Source organism: Palaemon carinicauda, chromosome 1 (genome assembly GCF_036898095.1).
Source record: "Palaemon carinicauda isolate YSFRI2023 chromosome 1, ASM3689809v2, whole genome shotgun sequence".
In the NCBI taxonomy this organism is placed as follows: Eukaryota; Metazoa; Arthropoda; class Malacostraca; order Decapoda; family Palaemonidae; genus Palaemon; species Palaemon carinicauda.
The window spans coordinates 294,162,501-294,184,327 of NC_090725.1; the positions used below are offsets into that span (position 1 = coordinate 294,162,501).

General features: G+C 46.3%; 1 long non-coding RNA gene across 1 annotated transcript in view; it reads left to right on the top strand.

Annotated features, from left to right (window-relative positions):
• Positions 1–2,139: 2,139 nt before the first annotated feature.
• LOC137645270 (uncharacterized) overlaps positions 2,140–21,827 on the top strand; it is an 86,678-nt gene continuing 66,990 nt past the window's right edge. The window contains exon 1 of the long non-coding RNA XR_011045297.1: positions 2,140–2,223. This is a non-coding gene — a long non-coding RNA (uncharacterized lncRNA). The remainder of the gene's footprint in view (positions 2,224–21,827) is intronic.

A 21,827-nucleotide genomic window follows, 5' to 3' on the forward strand; every position in this document is an offset into this window, starting at 1 on the left:
ATTATCTGATTTTGAAGGAAGATATAGCATTAATGGTATATAAACTGGATTTTAACTTTTTTTATCTAGTGATTTGTTATGAAATATAAATTTAATACGACAATATTCTCAACATTAAACAATAGAGATATTTATGACTATCAAGAAAAGACAAAAGTTGCCAGAAGTTTTTACTATTTTAGATTTTTACCAGTTTCTATTTCAAGATTTCAATATATTAAGGTTGGGAATTAAAGAAAACATAATGTTTATCGTATGAGTTTTAAATTTAATTGATTATAATGAGCACATCTTGCACAAAAATACCTTTGCATAATTCATAAAGGTATCTCGAATAGTTACTTTTACTGTCAGTAGGTGTCCATACCATCGCAGTGCCCATGAATTTCTTGGGATTACAACCCTAATAGAATATATAAATACTGAAAAATCATTGAACAGAATAGACAGTCAATATCTTAAGAATTCAGTTTTAATGTTACAATAAACAGTCAGATTATTTTTTTGTAGTATTTTAATACTTTAGTTTGGTTTCCCTGTTAGAAAATCGTCTGCCAACAGAAAATCTAGATTTTATTATGTTTTGGGTTAAATATAGTTCCTTCCAGTGTTGAATATTCATTATTGGTTAATTCTATTCAAATTGAAAAGAATACATTGTCTTTAAAAGGATGTTTTAATGTTATATAAGTTATAGGCCTAAAGAAGTTTTTTCTTTTCCTGTTAAGTCTCTTGCTTTGTGTTCATATGCAACAATGGACACGTAAAACACACGATCTTTAGATAGTATTTTGTTCAACCAAATTTTTATTTCATTGCATCTTTAAGGTTAATTTATTGTGTATATTATAAATTCATTGTATGCCACGTGGCAATTATGGAAACTGGTCTGCCACTTGTTTTACCAAACAAGAAAATAAAATATCTTTAAAGCATCTGATTTTGAAGAAAAATAGGGCATTAATGATATAAAAATTGTATCTTAACTTTATTCATCTAGTGATAATTTATGAAATATATATTTTATATGACATTTTTTAAACATTAAACAATAGATATATTTATGACCAATCTAGAAAAGGCAGAAGTTGCTAGCCATTTTTAAAAAACATATTTTTACCAATCTTAATTCTAGGAATTCAGTATATTACGAATATGAATAAAAGTAGATACGATTTCTATGATTTACGTCGTAAATTTCATTCATCATATTGAGCACGTCTTGTACAAAATACCTTTGCATAATTCACTAAGTTGAGATTTATTATTAGCATAATTAGTTATGTTTGCTGTCAGTAGGTGTCCATACCATCGCAGTGTCCATAAATTTCTTAAATTACAAGCCTTAAATAGAAAATAAACATCTATAAATCATTAAATATAATAAACAACTCGTATTTCATAATATTCAAAATTAACGTTATATAAAACAATTGGATGAACTCTTCTGCATTATTTAATTAAGTTTTTTCCCTATTAGAAAATCGTCTGCCAGCACAAATCTAGATTTGTTTGATGTTTTAGGTTAAATATATCACTTTTTAGTGTTGAATATTCATTATTTATTAATTATATTTAATTATAAGGTAATATATTCCACCTATAGGACCAGAAAAGCAGCAAATATTAAGGAAACGCTTTTCAGTAAACTTTCTTGTTATTATTCATAATTAAGTTATAGAATATAATTCCACTTTTACTGTACTGTCCATGGTGTGTAAAAATTTAGTTTTATTTTAAAGAGCTTTATTTTATAATTTACAGGAGCAAATCGTGGATGCGGAAATATATCATATTTTTTTCGTATACTCTCGAATTCACCAAGTTGCCAGATATGGGAATTTATCCCTAGATTTGGGAATTTTGAATGTCTGATGGGGATATTGTGTGCCATTTTCTACGAAGAAACAAAGATGAGTAAAGCTTCATATCGTTGCAGTTAGTTTTCTTGCACTTATATGAAGCATAGAGAGTAATTTCTATATTAGTAAAGCTTACAGAATCGGAAGAAAATATATTTGTGGAAATTGGGGATTTTTGCTTTGCTTTGGGATTTTTTTTGTTTTGTTTTGGGGATAACCCATATGGCAACACTAATTCTCGCAATTTCTCCAAGTCACCGATACGGTGACACCGAGTAGTTCCAACATGGCGACTGTGCTCTTGTTTCCGAAACCTCCAGTCTTCTTGTTCTCCCTGCTAACCTTCAAAGATCAATCAAATGTAAGTTATTTCTTATTTTTTATATCATAGGCTATACATAACATTCCTTCTGCTAAATGCTTTTTATTTATGCAGTGATTATTACAGAAACTGAGGCCATGTCAAAATTTGACTGAAGCCACCAGTTTTATCGTGTAAAAGTCTCTTATTTTACGAAAATTGCGTTAGAGTTTGTGCAAAAGTGGGTTATAAAGAAAGTGCCACTCCGAAATTGACCTGTTAATTTTGTGCAACTTATGTGGAAATATTGACCATTGGTAAAATTATAGTTTCAACCATTATGGTGAAACTGGAATAAAAATATATTTGTTGCATCAGAAAGTGTAGTTCCAACGGATTTAACATTTATTTTGACCGCAAACCATCCGATTTAGAGATTTACTATGTAATTGGAGTTAAAACAAGTTATTCCAGAATGCAGAAAGTCCCTACTTCATCCCAACAATTATGGGGGACACCAGGTGGGAACCGGGGTTTTGGGTGGGGGGGGTGTCAAATGATATTTGCAATAAATGAATACTTATCCTTCCACCACCCCTCCCCCTATACCCCTACCTAGCCCTACCCGGGGGGGGGGGCCTCCGCCCCCTCTGCGACCCCCCTGCGACCACCCCTTAAGGCCACAGTGATTTTCAGGGCACTACTGAACCTAATAAACCCATCTAACCTAGCGTAGGGGCCCTGTACCCCTACCTAGGCCTAACTTACAATGAATTTGTTTTAACTTATTCGGGAAATATTGAAAAACTAGTGGATTTGTGCCAGACACATAATTTAATTTTACAAAATAAAAATTGTCCTGTATGTCAAGGAACCTTCGCAACGGCTTCACATTTTCCTCAAAGCAGCAGCACATCTTTATGAACCAACAGTTTAAGGTAAGCTTCATTAATTTATAGAGTATATTATAATGGTGATAGTATAACGAAGTATACAGCAGTACCATCACTTTGGATTTGGTTTGATGGATGTGTTAGTTAGTGGCCGTAGGGGGGGGGGGGGTCGCAGGGGCTAGGCCTAGGTAGGGGTACAGGCCCCTGGGTTAGGGGGTTGTATTAGGTTTGGTAGTGCCCCGAAAATCACTGTGGCCTTAAGGGGGGGTCGCAGGGGGGCAGAGCCCCCCCCCCCCGGTAGGCCTAGGTAGGGGTACAGGGCCCCTAGGCTAGGTTAGGTGGGTTTATTAGTTTCGGTAGTGCCCTGAAAATCACTGTGGCCTTAGGGGGGGGTCGAAGAGGGGGCAGAGCCCCCCCCCCCCCTGGTAGGGCTAGGTAAGGGTATAGGGGGAGGGGTGGTGGAAGGATAAGTATTCATTTATTGCAAATATCATTTGATGCCCCCCAAAACCCCGGTTCCCACCTGGTGTCCCCCATAATTGTTGGGATGAAGTAGGGTCTTTCTGCATTACAACATATGAAACAAAAACAATAAAAACATGGTTACAAACTCTGATTTTTCTGGAAAAACTTGTTGTTTTAACTCCAATTATATAGTAAATCTCTAAATTGGATGGTTTGCGGTCAAAATAAACGTTAAATCCGTTGGAACTACACTATTTCTGATGCAACAAATATATTTTTATTCCAGTTTCCCATAATGGTTGAAACTGTAATTTTACCTTTTTTTTTAAATTTTTTTTTCACAATTTTTATATGCGTAACATTATTTTCTGTTAATTTTTTATGTACAATTTATTAAAAGTTCCTTTGATGTGATTTATCTTTCATTTTTGGTTGGCTTGTATGCTACCTTATTTCTATTCCCATCCCCTTTTGATTATTTTTGTGTGATTCAATTTAGTGAGTTATTTTATTCCTTTTGTTTGTATATCTATACATTTATTAGTTTATATTACTAAAGAGGTTACATGAGTCCATCATGCATTTCAGTTTCAATAAAAGAAAATTACAATTGTGTTTTATATATGCCTAATATCATTCTACAATGGCCTACAATCTGTAATCAAATGTATGCCTACACATCACACATGACTAAGTTTAACAAATCAGATATACAGTATGTTTTACTTTATTGGAATGTGATATTGTATAGAATATTTAAAATGAATTGCAATATACATTACTTGAAATTGCTAGAAAATCAACTAAATTATAAGACATAGCTATTAAGTTTCTGAATAATTCTGAAAAAACAGACTGAGAAACATAAAGATATGTATTCTTAATCTATAAATGTACCTATTTGTAAAATTACAATATAGTTATCTAAAATTTAAGAACGTCATAAATATAAGAATAAAATATACTGACGTAGTAATGCAAATTATGAAATAATCGAAGTTCATCCTATATTCCCGTAAGGTTTACGGCTTTGAATGTTTAACCGCTCACTCAATAGATGGAGCATTCGTTTCGGATGGGGGTATCTGGCATCTTTTCATAGCACACTCACTTGAGTGCTATTAGGCACAGCCTTCCTATCTTCCTTCAGTATATAGTCTTTGGTTTTAACTTGTGTTCTGATATCTACCACCTTACGTATCCCAGTAATAATGGGGTCCCTAGGTGGGAATCGGTGTTGACAGCAAAAATGAAAAATAATTAGTAGATGAAGAAAGGGGCAGAAATCAACGAAACTACAAGAAAACTTAACCTATTTGTATTTCGTGCTAATATAACAAGGTGAATCAACCCCTACTGAGTCACTGCCTCTGAGGTATCTCTATTGAGGACCGTTTTCTATACACCAATTCAGAATGGTCTTTGCTTCGCTTGCTTAATAACATTTTAATGCTCATTTGAGTAAATTTTTAGTTTCAGCCAAATTTGGAAAAATGCAATAAAAATATATTTGTTGCATCAGAAATAGTGTGGTTTCAATGAATTTAACGTTTATTTTGACTGCAAACCAACCGATTTAGAGATTTACTATGTATACCCTAGTTCATCCCACCAATTATGGGGGACACCCTTTGGGAACCGGGGTTTTGGGTGGGGGAAGGGGGGGGGAGGGTGTTGGGGCATTGAATGATATTTGCAATAAATGAATAATTAATGTTCCAGCACCCCTCCCCCATACCCCTAACTAGGCCTACCGGGGGGAGGGGGGTAGGGCCCCCCAGCGACCCCCCCTTAAAGCCACAGTAAATTTCAGGGCACCACAGAACCTAACAAACCCACCTAACCTAACCTAGGGGCCCTGTACCCCTACCGGGGGGGGGCTGCGACCCCCCCTTATGGCCACAGTAATTTTCAAGGCACCACAGAACCTAACAAACCCACCTAACCCAACCTAGGGGCCCTGTACCCCTACCGGGGGGGGCTTCGCCCCCCCTGCGACCCCCCCTTAAGGCCACAGTAATTTTCAGGGCACCACAGAACCTAACAAACCCACCTAACCTAACCTAGGGGCCCTGTACCCCTACCGGGGGGGGCTTCGCCCCCCCTGCGACCCCCCCTTTAACCAGGGGTAAATTTGAATATATATATTTTGTTAAATCACTTCTTACCTTAAACGTTTTAGGTATTTTTACAGATTTGGTACAATACCACACATGTCTATCCTCACGAAAATGTAAAGGCGAATCACATTTACCACACTGGACACTTAAAGGTAATACGGAATGCTCCCTTAGAAAACGATTCACTACTTCAGGAGTTCCATTATAATTCCCATGAAATCGGCCGATCACATCAAAATAGGAATAACGACATATTTCACACAACCGTACCGGAGGATCCATGACAGTTAAGTGACGTGTGCTGAAAATATAGAAACCGGAACTTTTGAAAACCGAAAACAAACGACAATCACGGGTTTCTCCCATAATGAAATAGGGAAAAAAACAAAATACTATCGTTTACAATGTGTTATTGCACGAAAAACAGATCCTTGAAACAAGACTGAGAGACCAATGAATCGTCCAATAATAACCCTTGAAAAGAACCCAGTAGTATTTAGATTGGAGGAGCGACATTAGTGGGAGGAGCAAATGCGCATTCAAGCAAATATTGTCACATTACGCAATGGGGAGGAGCCAAGTAAGATGAAAACAGACATACGTACAAACGAACAAGAGCTAGGTCCCGTGGCAGCGTAAAGGTATACAGAACACTTAGAAATAAAATGCAGACCTACAATAACTGAAATAATTATCTCTGTAAGTAGACATCAGCGTCAATAATGTATTGAGAGAAAGTTTTTTGTTATCACGTGCTTTACTAGGAAAATATATTAATATAATACATTTCCCAATTTGGTTGAATCTAAAACTTTACCCTCATTTGTTCCGGGCAGCGTTACTTCGATGTACTATTGGGCAGGTAATGAGGTCCACTATTTAAGGCATTCAGGGTGTATGTATGATGACTCATGCCCCATAACTCCTTCATTTTCATCCCCCTAATGTTAAGAATAGTTTTTTTTTGTTATATAAAGATCTGTTTAAATGTTACTTTTCTCTATTTCAATTTTGTTCCGTAACTGAAATACAAACCACGCTATTTACATGGGGTAATTACTTCAGCGTAGCTGAACGACGAGCCATAAAAGTTTTAACGAGGGTTTCCTACCCCTCCGCTAGTTAGCGGGGGGTAGGGAGGGGTAGCCAGCTACCCCTCCCCCTCACACACACCGGAGAATACTCCACTTTACTTTTGGCTCGGATAGCGATCGGAAGTCTCCGCTCCTATCCTCACTTGACGGCCATTATTGTTTTGCCTTTTAACTTACCTTTTCTTATACTTAATATATTTAAACATTATTGATGTTTATGTTTATTTTTGTGTACAGAAAATAGTAAGTTTCCTTTGCTTTCGGTGTTGTGCGGTGTGTGTTGTGTACGTCTACGAGAGTGATCGCCGGCTTTGCAGGCCACTACGATCTTTTCTTGATCACGGCCTTTCACTCCTAGGCCACCATGGTTGCCTTCGTGGAGACCGGCTCTTCTCTTGAGGTCGTTCACCTCTTACTCTGTACTACGCCTACGATAGCCTCTCAGGACCGAGTCTCTATTTCGTTTTATTTGTCTCAATTATTTTTATGAATACAATTGTGTTTTAACTTTTCTGCTCAGGGCTCACGTCCCTTCGGGGGTCGGTGATCCTTGGAACATTCAAAGTCAGTTGCATAATTATAATGTTATAATTCTGTTTTGTTAACCTTCGTCCCCCCCCCCTCACCTGGGCATGCTGGGTGGGGGAGGGGGGGCGCATACCTTCTTTCGTTCTTATGTTCTTTCCCTCGAGGTTTCTCTTCGGAGTTTCACCCGGGGGAATTTCTGTTAAATAATTATTCTGTTTTATTTTCCAGTTTACGATGCTGTTTCTTCGTGCCTGTTGTGTGCCTTCGAAGCAGAGCTGTCCTGTTATCCTGGGGAGTCAGCTTCGCCGCCGTCTCTCAAGGCTTTAGTCAGGGGCGTTCCCTTCTCTTAGAAGTTCACCCATGACTACTGCCAGCTCTTCATTGCATCCTAGAACGATAAGGAGGTTTGCCTCCAGGGTAGTTAGTTAACTTCCCTTTTTACTTTTCCTTGGTTCTTAGGCGGTTATGCTCTTGGGGCTGAGCGGCTGCCCTTGTGACTTGCTCAAGGGGCTGAGCGGTTGCAAGGCTAGACCATGGTACTAGCGACTATGCTCTTGGGGCTGAGCGGTCGCTTCTGTAGCTACGCTCAAGGGGCTGGGCAGCTGCAGGATCAGTCTGGCCCTCTCTCGTTCGCGAGGGAGGCCGCACTAAGGGCTCCTCCTCGGAGGATTGCTCCTTGGTCTCTTCTACGAAGTGTCCCCTCCCGTTCGCGTGAGAGGGACACTCACAGAGACTCCTCTTCGGAGGATTGTTCCTGTTTACGTCTGCTGATCTCACGGCCTTTCGGGGCTCCATCACCAGTCTCTTCTACGAAGTGCTCACCTCTCTCGTTCGCGAGAGGGCCACTCATAGAGACTCCTCTTCGGAGGTTTGTTCCTGTTGTTAACAGCTTGCTGTTTAGTCACTAGCACTTCGGTGTTTAGTGATAGGGAAACTTCGGTTTCTCTTTTTCCCTGACCCTTCGGGGTCTCGGAGCTTTAGTTACGCAGTTCCCTCGGGCTCTCGTAACTTTAGTCACTTCTACACTTCGGTGATTAGTGACGGAGAAACTTCGGTTTCTCGTTGCGTTGACCCGTTGGGGTCTTGCAACTATCCCCTCGGGGCCTCGCCTCTCAGGCTACGTCAGACCCTTGGTCTCTCGTCCCTCAGTGTACCTGTTGCCTGCTGTATCCGTTCCTGACTGCAGACGCGCCTTGGGCGCCCACGCCCTTGTTATCTAACGGGCTCCTCCCTTCGGGGCAGGAGAGACTCTCACACCTTGAGTAAGTCCCTTAAGTGCCAGGTATCACCTGCGCGCCAATGTTCCCTTACGCGCTAGCGCTCGACTGCGGTTCCTGCTGTTCCTGAGTCTGCCTTCAGAGACACCCTGTTCCAGTATTCAGTTACGCTGCTACCAACGTTCCCTGCGCATTTGCGCACATCGTTGTGGTTCTTGGGATAGGGCACTGGCGCTCACCAGCGTTTCAGCCTACGGTGTCTCTAAGTCTTTTCTACGAAGGACACCTCTCCCGTTTGCGGGAAAGGTATCTCGCAGAGACCACTCCTCGGAGTATTTAGCAGTCCCTCAGTTGATCGTCGGCACTGAAGTAGACCACCTAGTCCTCTTCAGGGGATGCCCTCCCTTTTAGGGACACATCCCAGTTCCTGATCTACGAGTTAGCCGATCCTTCAACCATTTCCGACGATCTTCTGTTGCACAGGGGCCTATGATCTTCACTCGCGCATAAGCGCTGAAGACCGCCCGCGTGCGGGATTATTTTCCGCGCGCGATCCCGCGATCGTTGAGGATCATTAGCTGACGATCTTCTGATAAGCGCTGACGCGTAAGCGTTGATGATCGCCCGCGCGCGATCTCGCGATCGTCTAGGATCGTAAGCCGACGATCTTCTGTTACGTGCTAACGCGTAAATGCTGTAGATCGCCCGCGCACGGGATGGTTTCCCGCGCGCGATCTCCAAGGCCCTTCCGCTCGCAGTTTTTCCGCGCGCGATCGTCGAAGATCGTTAACCCGGCAACGGTCGTTAGCCGGCGATCTTCGGATCCGGCGCTAAGCGCGCAAGCACCGACGATCTTCTTAGTATGCATAAGCTCCGATGATCGTTCTGTGCACGGGATGGTTTCCCGCGCACGGCAACGAGGCCATTCGCGCGCGATCGTCGACGGCCGTTAGCCGCTGATCTTCGGATTCGTTGCTAGGCGCGCGAGCGCCGACGATCTTCACAGTTCGCGTAAGCGCCGAAGATCGTTCCGTTCGCGGGATGGTTTCCCGCGCGCGATCTTTGAGGCTCACGCATCCATCGCACGGATCGTCCGCGTGTGGTTTCCCGCTCGCGATCATTGTAGATCGTCCGCGCACGGGCACAGAGGTTTTCCTGCTCGTGATTACCGACTATCTTCGCTCGCGCGCGAGCGCCGACAATCTTCGCTCGCGCGCGAGCGTCGAAGATCGTCCGTGCTCGCGCGAATCGCCGACGATCGTCTTTCATAGTTGGAGATCATACGCACGCGGGCACCATGGTTTCCCGCTCACTGTCCTACGGTCTTCTCTCGCGCTAGCGCCGACGATCTTCGTACTCGCGTAAGCGCCGAAGATCGTCAGCGTTATTCTTCCGCGCGTGGGATGGTTTCCCACACGCAATCGCCGACGGCGCTAGCACTGGTGATCTTTTTTCGCCGAGATCGTTCGCGCGTGGGATGGTTTCCCTCGCTATCGCCCACGATCTTTCACGCGCAAGCGCCAGCGATCTGCATATGAGCGGAAGCGCGGGGATCGTTCACGCGGATACCGATACGCCCACGCTCACGCGGGTACGTGGGCACGTGGGCATGCGGGCGCGGTTATACTGCTACTCATGCTTTATTCAACCGCTACCCAGATCTGTGCTTTTCGCGCAATCGTCAGCGTGATCGGCGCACCGTTCTCCGACGCGACCGCGCCCTGTTTACATCAGGGCTTATGGCGGTCAGGCCACCTCCGCGTTTCCCTCCCCCGTAGCGCAGAGCAGCGCCCTCTCTGGAGGGGGGGAGGATTCCGGATAGGTCAAAGGTCTCTTCTTCCTTCTTTGCAGGTTCTCTACGGGCGAACCCTCATGTGTCACCTCCCCCAGAGGATCGAACGATCCTCTTCCCTCCAGAGGGACTCCCTGTCAGTGCGAGGGTTGGTCGGCATCCCTGGTGGGATGCCGTCGTCAGAACGTTCAAGCAGGCGATGAGCCTGTGCCTTCTGACTGGGGTCACTAATCAGTAGCAGCCTCCTCCCCCCCTGAAGGGGGTGAGAGGAATCTCTGGCATGGTATCTCCCCCAAGGACTATACTGTCCCTTTGCGAGTCCTTACGCAGGCGATGAGCCCTCCTCGGACTTAATCTCTCCTCCCCTGCGGATGAGCACTACCCATCCCCAGGAGGGTCGGAAGACCCGGTCCTCTCCCCCTTCACTCCATTGGGAGAATCCCCGCCTCTTCCTGAGGGTCCTATCGTGCGTGGTTTGTATTCCAGTTACGGAACAAACCTACATTAATACTGTAAGCTTACCATACTTGCGCTCTCCTTCGCCTACGCGCCTACAATCTCCTGTGCGCCAACGCTCGCCCACGCGCCAGCACACTCCTGCGCTCCAACGCTCACCTGCACGCCAATACTGTCCTACGCGGCAGCACTCGCATGCGCGCTAACGCTCTCCTACGCGCCAGCGCCCTCCCGCGCGCCAGCATGTGCGCCCTTCATCGCCCGCTCGCCAACCAGCGCGTCATCACTCTCCAGGGCACAAGTCTGTAGGTGAGACGACAACCACATTGCCGCCCTCACCTAAGCGCCAACTTTCGCCAGCGCGTCAACTATCGCCTGCGTGCGCCACCATGTGCCCACGCGCTAACACACTCCTACGGACGTGCGCCAACACACTCCTGCGCACCCACGCATGCTCCAAGATTCTCCCCATGCGTGCCAACATTCACCCTCGTGTGCGCGCCAACTTTCTCCTGCGTGCTCGATGAGCAAATTGAAAATCGACTGAAACACGCGTAAATGTAACTCGATTCTTACCTCCAAACTGCTAAAAACCCGTCTCCTTTCTCTCCCCATATCCTTCGGTAGTTTTGTTGAATTTCGCCTTCATCGTCAATGGCAGCTGTCCTCGGCAAACTTCTTAATAGTAAATCTTCATATTAATTATACCATTAAACTCTTGTGATCCATGAAGACTATAAGCAGATCGGCTGATACACGAAAAACATGTAGAATGGTTCAACTATAGGTCCTGTCGTTTTGGTCTTCGAGTCACAACTGCTATTCTGCGTTTTGGCAGTTATATCGTCACCTCTTCTTCGAGACATTATATGGTCGCCTCTGCTAAACTTTGTTATTTCGTTTATAGCTTTGGGTTTGAAAAGGTTAATCAAGAAAACATTTATCATGAATCAGCCAAATTAACTTTATGAACATGAACTTTAGCGACAATAAAGTAATAATAGTAAATCTAAATAGCTAATTACAACTTGGTGATTACGATTCATGAGAAGTAGAAGGAACTCAAAACATAAACTCCTAAATCCCATGCTTAACAAGAAACAAAATATTTTAAAAGGTATCCGGGAGTTTATGTAAATAAAAGAGAAATAACATACTGTCAAGTAAACAATAAATGTGAAATATATCTTTGATATATTTTGTATAAATGTTGACATGTTTTTTTTTACTCCAATGGTATTGTGCATCATGAATACGCACCAGCAGGACAAACAATTAATAAGGAGTATTATCTAGAGGTTATGCGACACCTTTAAGATGCTGTACGACGAAAACGACCGGAAATGTGGGCGGCGCAAAACTGGCAACTGCACCATGATAATGCACCTGTTCATTCTGCCCACTTGATCCAAGCTTATCTGGCCAAAAACAACACTCCACTTGTTCGGCATCCTCCCTACTCTCCAGACATGGCACCTTGTGACTTCTGGCTGTTTCCTAAACTCAAAACAATCCTGAAAGGGAAGCGTTTTGAGTCGAGAGAGGAAATTATGAGAAAAACGACGGCAGAGCTTAACACCATCCCAATGTCAACATTCCAGAGATGTTACCAGCAGTGACAGCACCGGTGGGAAAAGTGTGTGCACTCCCAAGGGGAGTACTTTGAAGGTGATTGAATAAATTTTTTTCAAATGTGCAATTTGTTTTCTTTATGGACCAAAGTCGGATACTTTTTGAATGGACCTCGTATATATTTGTTCCAACACAGAGACTTACCTCGTAACACTTTCTTAGGAGTTACCTGGAACCTCCTCTCAAACGACCAGAGTTTTGTGTAGTTTACCCTACTCCCATTTTCTATAATGGTAGGCCTAGCGGAAGGATACGTGCCCTGAGGGCAATCCCAAGGTAGGCCGCATGCTCTCTCGGGTCGTAAGCTTCAGTAAGTTCTCTGGTCGCGTCGTGTTATCATCCCGACGCTCCTCTGATCTCAGTGCGACCCTTTGAGTCTTGTGGCCACGTGGTTACCACATGGTCCGTTGTGCGTTCCTACTCGTGCTTAGTGCTTTAACTGTGTGCTTTGGCTTCAATTCCTTTGTGCTTTTAGTGTTCTCATTCTCTTGTCGAGCCTGTGTCTAGTGGTTTTGTGATTGTGTGCGATGGAGCATATTCGCCGTTGTCCTGGGCCTAGGGCTGGGAAGTCGTATGGGGCTTTTTTGTCTAAGCCCGATGTTGACCCGCACTCCCTTTGTTCCTCGTGTAGGGGAAAAGTGTTCTCTCCTTCGGACACGTGTCCGGAATGTGATGGATGGAATGAGGTCCAATGGGTAAGATATGGGACCAAGAAAAAGAAGTCTACGAAGCGGTCTCCAAGGAAGGCTAGTATTTCTTCTCCTGCAACTTCGGCTGGTGAGGGTCCGAGTAGAGTTCCTTCTTCTTCCCCTACCCAGAGTAGGGGACGAGGTAAGTCGGGTAAGGGGAAGAAGACGGTGCCTCTTCCCCAGGAAGGTCTTGTTACGGGTGTTTCTGGTTCTTTTAAGGCGATCCAGGCGCCGGAGGGTATGTGTAGTGGGGGTCCGCGGGACGATGCTCTTGTGCTAGGGGAGCACGTCTCAGCAGGGGACCCCATGTGGAATAAAAATGTGCCCTTTTCTTCCCCAGATTCGTGGGTAGATGTTTCCGGAGCTTCGGTAGCGGAGGGCGCCATGGATAGAGAGGGTTCCCCGCAGGAAGATCCCCTGGGATGGAGCCTGCCGATGACTCCGTTCAAGTCCCCCTTGAAGACGGAGGAAGACCTCACCGGGTCCTTTCCATTCAGAATTTGTCCGTCTACACCTCCAGCTCCTTCGTCGGCAGTTCCAGAGGAATTATTTCAGCCTTCCACGTCAGGAATCCAACAGGTGTCGAGGAAAGCTCCATCTGTTGCTAGGCCGCGTTACCATGAGAGGTCCGAATCGTCGGTGGGGGATTCTTCGTTTTCATCGAACGAGGAACGCCGAAGGAGATGTAGAAGGAAGAGGGACCGTTCCAGGAGGAGGCGGTCTTTTTCTAGGTCTCCCTCGGAATTGAGAGAAAGGAGAAGAAGATCTCGTTCCCTGAATAGGAAGAACAGGTGAGCTGGTTCTCCTCAGGAACGATGGGTCCTGGTACCAGAATCCAAGCTGAGAGACCTGACTTCAGTCTCAGGCTCCGTGGTTAAGCTGGCAGGAGACAGTCCTCTTAGAAGGGCCTCCAGTAGCCGCATGTCGGCTTCAGCCTATAACCACAAGGCCTCGTCTAGTAGGCATAAGTCTCGTCCTAGGGAGATTCAACCCGCCCAGCGAAGGGAGTCGCCTCCTAGGACGGGCAGCCTTGACGAGATTGCCCATGGTATGGATTGACGAGCACAGGTCCCTCCGTCGAACACTTTCACGGAGGAGCCCGTCCCTTTGTCGAAGCCCCTTAAGGTGACAGAGGCGCCCGTCTCTCAAGGAAGACATAGCCGCGGGTCCCGTCAGAGCGGAGGTGCCCATGCTAATAATTCACCCCATCGCCAGACGGAGGACTCAGATGAGGTCGCAGGGCTTGGTACGACGGAGGACTCCGCTTATAGGAGGGTGATCTCCTTGATAAGGAGTCACAACAAGATTGCGGAGCCTCTACCACAGGAGGAAGACGACTGGACCTCTGGCCTAAATAGAATTATGGAAGAGCCCGTCCAAAAGAAGGCTTCATTAGCTCTTCCGGAGGCGAGAGACGTCAAGTTAGGGCGAGCTCACATCGACAAGGTGATCACCCGCAATGGGGAATCATCCAAAGGCTACACTGCAGCTAAACTGTTAAAGGGATTGAAATCCCAAAGTAAATATTATGCTTTGGAGGGGCGCCCACATGGGGCGTGCAAGCTTGAGGACGTCCTGGAGGTTTTGAGTCAAGGTGCCCCAGAAGACAGGGTCTCTACCGCACCCATTTACTTTTCCCAGTCCTCCATCATGATGGAGGAGATGTTGAAGGATCTAGTGAACGTCGCATCATGGCTGGACTGGTGGGCTACTACCTTGGTGGGTACGCAGATCCCGACCAAGACTTTAGATCCTACTAAACGAGAGGCTCTGAAGGAGTTGGTTGGATCGGGTGGCCGTGCCTTAAAATTTCTCATGTTCCAGGCGTTATCTCTCTGCGAACTGGGTTCTCAGGAGAAGGGACTCAGTTCTGAAAAACCTATCTAGGAAAATCCCAGACGGAAGCAAGGGCCCTTCGTAACATTACGGTTTGGGACGAGGGACTGTTTCCGGTCAAGAAAGCGGAAGAGGTGGCGGAGAAGATGGCCAAGAAGAAAGACATCATCGTTCCGAAGGCTCAATCAGTGAGAAGACCCGTCTTTTGGAGGCCGGTAGCCGAGGTCCTGCTACATCTCGTTCTTCCCCATCTCAAGGAAGGAGAGAGCCTTCTAAGGATAGTGGGCTCAGTCGTCGAATCCCTCCCGAAGGGGGGTTATGTCAGCCCCTTCCACCTACAGGAGTTCCTACTCGTCCTCCAGGAGAGGTCGATCAGGTCGATCCTCTCATAGGAGATAGTTTGAGAGAACCCCTCCCCTGCCCAAGCCTCAGGTAGGGGGATGCCTCAGACAATTTTGGCAAGCATGGAAGCTCCACGGAGCAGAACCATGGACAGTAACAGTTTTGAAAGAGGGCTACAGGATCCCCTTTCTTCAGGATCCTCCTCCCTTGATTCCAGCAAGCCAGGCGGAGTGGTTGGTCCCCAAAGACCCGTTGAAGAGAGCAGCTTTGGACGAAGCAGTCGCCACAATAATGGAGAAGGGAGCAATGGAGACTGTGCATCTTCCGGGACCGGGGTTCTACTGTCGTGTCTTCCTGGTGGAGAAAGCAACGGGAGGATGGAGACCTGTGATAGACCTGTCAGCCCTCAACAAATTCATACGAATGACACATTTCAAGATGGACATCCCAAGAACGGTCATGGCGTCCTTGAGGGAATGGGATTTCATGATTTCCTTAGACCTCAAGGATGCCTATTTCCAAATCCCAATTCATCCAGCAAGCAGGAAGTTTCTCCGGGTGAAATGGGGTGCCCGGATTTTGCAATTCAAGGCCCTGTGCTTCGGACTTTCTACAGCCCCCCAGGTATTCACAAGAATTTTTACGCCGGTAGATGGCAGCACGTAAGAGGGACGACATGGAGCATTGAGTTCTCTGTTCTTGTGTGTATCGTGTGGCTGTCCTCTGTTTGGTCTTATTAACAGTGCTTATTTTCTTCCTTTTCTCACATTTCCTTTTTTATTTTACCTATGATCATGGTGCCTAAGAAGCTAAGTTTCAGTACAGGCAGTGGTGGGAAAAGGAAAGCAATTCTTTCATTAGAATTGAAGCAAGAAATTATAGAAAAACATGAGAGCAGTGTGCATGTGAGTGATATGGCTAAACATTATGGCCGGAATAGGCCTATGATCTCGGCGATCATCAAGCAGAAGGCAGCCATTAAAGCAGATAGACCATCAAAGGGGATCACCATTATTACAAGACATCGTAGCAATACCCTGGAAGTGATAGACTGCTTTTTGTTGATAGGGATAAAGGACAAAGAGATTGTTGGCAACGATCATTTGTGAGAATGGCCAGCGTGATGAACAGAAAGAAAAAAGTGAAGCAAAGGAAACCAAGATAGCATTAACGAGCTCTTTTAAAAAAGTCCTCTCTCTATTTGTTTCTCTCTAAACATAGCATTAACATGTTCTTTAAATAAAATCTCTCTCTCTCTCTCTCTCTCTCTCTCTCTCTCTCTCTCTCTCTCTCTCTCTCTCTCTCTCTCTCTCTCTCTCTCTCTCTCTCTCTCTTTCTCTTTCTCTCTCTCTCTCTCTCTCTCTCTCTCTCTCTCTCTCTCTCTCTCTCTCTCTCTCTCTCTCTCTCTCTCCTTCGCTGTTATAGTGTTAGAGACGCCGCTGCGGCACCTTCATGTCGTCCTTGGAGACAGACCCACATCCTTAAGCCCGGCTTGCCAGGGAACTCAGTGTTCGTGGGACAACACCTGTTCCGAGTGTAGCGAGTGGCCTGCCTCCCAGTGGGAGAGGTTTGCACGTAAGAAGAAGTCTAAACGCGAATCTTCACTTGCGGGGTCTTCCTCAAAATTGAAGAAATTGCGGGCTTCTCCTTCCTCTACGCCCAAATCTCTGCCTGAAGCTAATCTTCGACCAGGCCCTTTCGGGGTATGGTCGAGCAGTAGTGCAGGGCTTGTGACTCCAGGTCAACCCTGGGGTATAGACGAGGATGACGGCTCCCCTAGTGAGTCGGCTCCTTCTCTTCCTCCAGGGAGCGCCTGTTCCTTGCCGGACCTTGGGTCTGGTTCCAACGCCGATGAGTTACCTAACCCACCAGGTGCGGTGGCAGGGCTCTCTCCAAGGCGAGCTTCCCCCTCGGGGGAACATATCTCTCTTTCGCGAGAGACGGTTGCCTCTGTACATCGGCAATCTCCTTACGCTTTAGGTTCTCCTCCAGGGGCGGAAAGAGAACCTTGTTATAAGCGTAGTTCTCCTTCGGAGGATTTACTGTATCTGTCGATCTCATTCAGTGGAGGTTTGTAGAGTGGAGGGGTGGGTAACCCCTCTCCACCCTTAGCCCAGCGGCATAGTAAGAAATATGAAACCAATTGTTCAAATTGTTCTAAAAGCACCAAAATTGGCACACATGTGGATTAATACATTCTGAACAATTTTGGATATGGAGGCATTCAAGATTCTCCCCGTAGCACATTTGGCGGCCATTTTTCAAAATGGCCGCTATTTACCGTTAGCGTCATTGAATATGTACCATAATTTGTCTTTTTGTGGATGCTAAAGGTGATAAGTGTGCTAGAGGTGATAAGTATTGTACAATTACACATACTTCTGTGCTTACCAAATAATTTGGCTACCATTTCACAAGAAAATGAATTTTACTTTGCAGCGGCAGCGTTGGTGGCAGTGACGGCGGCTGCAGTAATAGTATAGTGTTGATAGTCATGGTGCTTGTAGTAGTAACTTGTGGTAACATGGTGGTGTTTTGTGTCTTTGCAGGTGAGGCAGCAGCAGCACCACCTGACATCAGAGACGCGTTGTTCCAGACTGCTGCCATGGCAAAGAAGTTCCAACTGGTCGATACTTTTGAGCAACGTACTCCCACAACACCTCCTGAGACAAACTGGAAGCTGTGTCTTGTATGTCAAGAGGAGACAACAGAGTCACTTGTCTGCCCAGTACTGTCTAAACGCCGAGACCCTGGGAGTGGATACACGACAATGGCTGCAAACTTGGTCAAGTTTGATGAACTCGGAGAACTGCCAAGAACTGTTCAGTTACAGAGACTAGATGAAGGACAAGGTGTTGAGGCGACAATGGTTGCCCACCAGGCCAAGTGGCATAAAACATGTATGCTCAAATACAATAACACAATGCTACGAAGAGCAGAGAAGAGACGCATCGCAAGCAGCTCAGCATTTGATAGTACTGACAATGTCCAGGCCAAGCGCGCCAGAACACACTCTTCAGAAGCCACTACCAGCAGCACCTCCTGCTTTTTCTGTGGAAAGTCTGGCACAGAGACCCTACATGAAGTAACAACCTTCCAGGTGGACACACGCGTACGGAAGTGTGCAGCGCAAGTTGGGGACAATGAACTCATAGCCAGGCTCAGCATGGGTGATATGGTGGCTCTGGAGGCCAAGTACCATTCCAAGTGTTTGTTGGCTCTTTACTATCGTGCAAAGACCACTGTAGAAGCCGAGCAGAAAACTGACCATGAAGGTGTAATGTCAAGAATCGTACTGGCTGAACTGGTCCTGTATATCGAGGAAACCCACCTAGAAGAGGGCACCACCCCAGTCTTCAGACTCGCAGAACTTGTAAAGCTATACACAACAAGAATGGAACAGCTCGGGGTTGTTTTGTGCCAGAAAGTTAATAGCACAAGGCTGAAAGAGCGCCTGTTAGCCCAGATACCAGGCCTGAGATCCCACAGCAAAGGCCGAGATGTTTTACTAGCGTTTGATGAAGACATTGGTGAAGCGCTAGGCAAAGCCTGCGAGCAAGACTGTGACACTGAGGCAGTTCACCTTGCGCGTGCTGCACAGATAGTTCGTCGATATATGTTTGAAGACGCTTACCAATTCCGTGGATCATTCCCGGGCGGCTGTCAGGAGGACTCTGTGCCAAACGTACTAGTTGCAATGGTAAATATGGTGCTGGATGGCCCCACCATCAAGAATCAAAGCCATTCCTCTTCAACACAAGCAGCTCTTTCCATTGCGCAGCTTCTCAAGTTCAACAGTGTCAAGCAAAGTCGGAAGCAGGGAGCAACCAAGACACAGGAGCCTTTGGGACAGGCAAGAACTACCGCTACATTGCAGCCCATGAAATAGCTTCCTCCCTTGGTCCAGAGAAGGCATGTGCTCTTCCAATGTTTCATGCCATCACAGGGTGTGATACTGTGTCAGCCTTCGTCGGACATGGGAAGAAATCTGCCTGGGCAACATGGAACACGCTGCCAGAACTCACTGATGCCCTGCTGAGTCTGGCAAATGCACCCACAAGCATCCAAGAGGATACAATGCATGTCATCGAGAGGTTTGTCATACTCCTGTATGACCGCACAAGCAAATGCAAGGACGTCAACAAGGCGAGAAAGCAGCTCTTTGCAAAGACGAACTCTGTTCAGAACATCCCGCCAACCTACGCTGCTCTGGAGCAGCATGTGAAGAGATCTGCCCTTCAGGGTGGTCATGTCTGGGGCCAGGCATTGGTACCAACGCCCGTGCTCCCTCCACCAACAGACTGGGGCTGGCATCGGAGTGATGATGGGCTCTACACACCACTCTGGACCACACTCCCTGAGGCATCCAAGGCCTGCTATGAGCTGGTGTCTTGCGGATGCAAGAAAGGCTGCAAAAACCGCTGCAAGTGCAAGAACGCTTCACTGCAATGCACTGGTCTATGTTTCTGTGAAGGCGAATGCCAGTAGATTGGGACAGAAAACTTGCTAACCAACATTATGATCTGTAGACATTCATAATTCTGGTGACCAGATTTGAAAAGTTCGGAATCATAATTAACATAGTGTGGCAAAATCTACGTTATTGTATTACATGTATGTACTGCAGGATTACACAAGTACTGTGCCTAGAGACTGGGCTTTTGGTCGACTATATAACTACAATCTGACCATACTGTAAACTTCCCGTACTCTGTGTATTATTTTGACTAGCAATTTTGCCAGCAATTTGAAATAAAAAAGCAACTTGAGCAATTAAAGTGTGTTCCTGAAATCAGGTACTGGTTATTAGAGGTATTATGTCATTGAGTATTGAAATCTTCATCAAATGTCCACTTTTTCCACAAAATGGCGGCCAGTTTGGGGGCCATTTTTGAGAAGATTCATCTAAATATCTGTTAAACATTTATTGATGTTAATTCTGATGTAAAAAAAGGGAATTTTGGCCCATCTAGCACCAAACTAACGACACATAATGAAGTCTATGTAATGACGCTAATGTTAAATGGCGGCCATTTTGAACAATGGCCGCCATATCTTCCTAAGGGCTAATCTTGAATGCCTCCATATCCAAAAATGTTTAGAATATATTAATCTACATGTGTGCCAATTTTGGTGCTTTTAGACCAATTTGAACAATTGGTCTTCTATGCCGCTGTACTACCTGGGCTTTCTCCTCCTCGGGCTGTGAGGAGACGTCTTTTTGAACCTGCTGGTTCTCCTCACATTGACCCTTCGGGGTCTCGTGACGATCACCCTTCGGGCTGGTGTGATCGTGAGTCTTCGGACTCTAGTCATGTTGATCCCGCGGGTTCTCATGACAGCATGAGTCCTTCAGGTCTCCATCGCGCTGGACCATCGGGCTCTCGCGACTTGAAACCTTTGGGTTTCTGTTACGTTGAACCCTCGGGCTCTCGTAACGACGGTGACGTTGAACCTCTGGGTTTTCGTACTGTTAGTCACGCTAATCCTTCGGGATTTCGTGACAGAGGAATCTCGATTCCTCGTTACGCTGACCCTTCGGGGTCTCGTAACCTGAGTTACGCTGAACCCTTGGGCTCTCGTAACTCTAGTTGCGCTAACACTTCGGTGTTTCGTGACAGAGAAACTCCGATTTCTCGTTGCGTTGCTCCTTCGAGTTCGCGCAACACAGTTTACGCTGAACTTTCGGGTTCTCGTGACCAGAGTCATTCTTATTATGACAGTTTTTAAACTCTTGTTGTGTTGATTGTTTGCGCTCACACAACACAAGCTATCGTGAACCTTCGCGTGAGCGTAGCAGTGAGTTCTCTCAACAACCTGAGAGCTCTCGCGCGCATGACCAAGTTGGCGCGCGCGGCCAATTTGGCGCGCACGATCAAGTTGGCGCACACGACCGAATCGGCATGCACGACCGACTTGGCGTGCACGACCGACTTGGCGCGCACTACCGACTTGGCGCGCACTACCGACTTGGCGCGCACGACCGACTTGGCGCGCACGACCACCTTGACGCGCGCAAACAAAAGGGCGATCATGGCGCGCAGGTTCATCCTATGGCGCTCCATATGCACGAACAGCCTATCGCTCGCCATGCGTGCGAACATCCTGTTGCGCACCATGCGCGCGAACATCCTGTTGCGCGCGAGCAACCTTATGCGCGCTAGGTGCGCGAACAACCTCATGCGCTCCAGGAGCGCAAAAAAAGTGCTCGCAATCGGGAGAGGCGCGCGGGCGAGCCCCCTTCCGCCTACCAACAGTTCGGGGCAAGAGTGCACGATCATCTTGGCTCTCACAATCTGTCTCTCGAGCCCCTTGGGCCTCAACAGAGACAATGGTCGCCTGTGCGACCGAGCCCAGATCCTATCCCTAAGGGTAGGCCTGTGCCTATTTTGCCTGTAGGGAAGCCTCCATCGGACAAGAGGGTTAGGGAACCTGCCCAGGTTCTTAAACCCAGGGAGCAGTCCTTTCCTAAGGATCTTCCGCCTAGTTCCACAGGAGCCCATGACCCCCTTTGGCTTAGCAACTTATTTAATGTAATGCGCCAAGCCATGAAGGGAGTCGTTCCCCGCTCCCAGTCCTTAGGTGATATACCTAGGATTC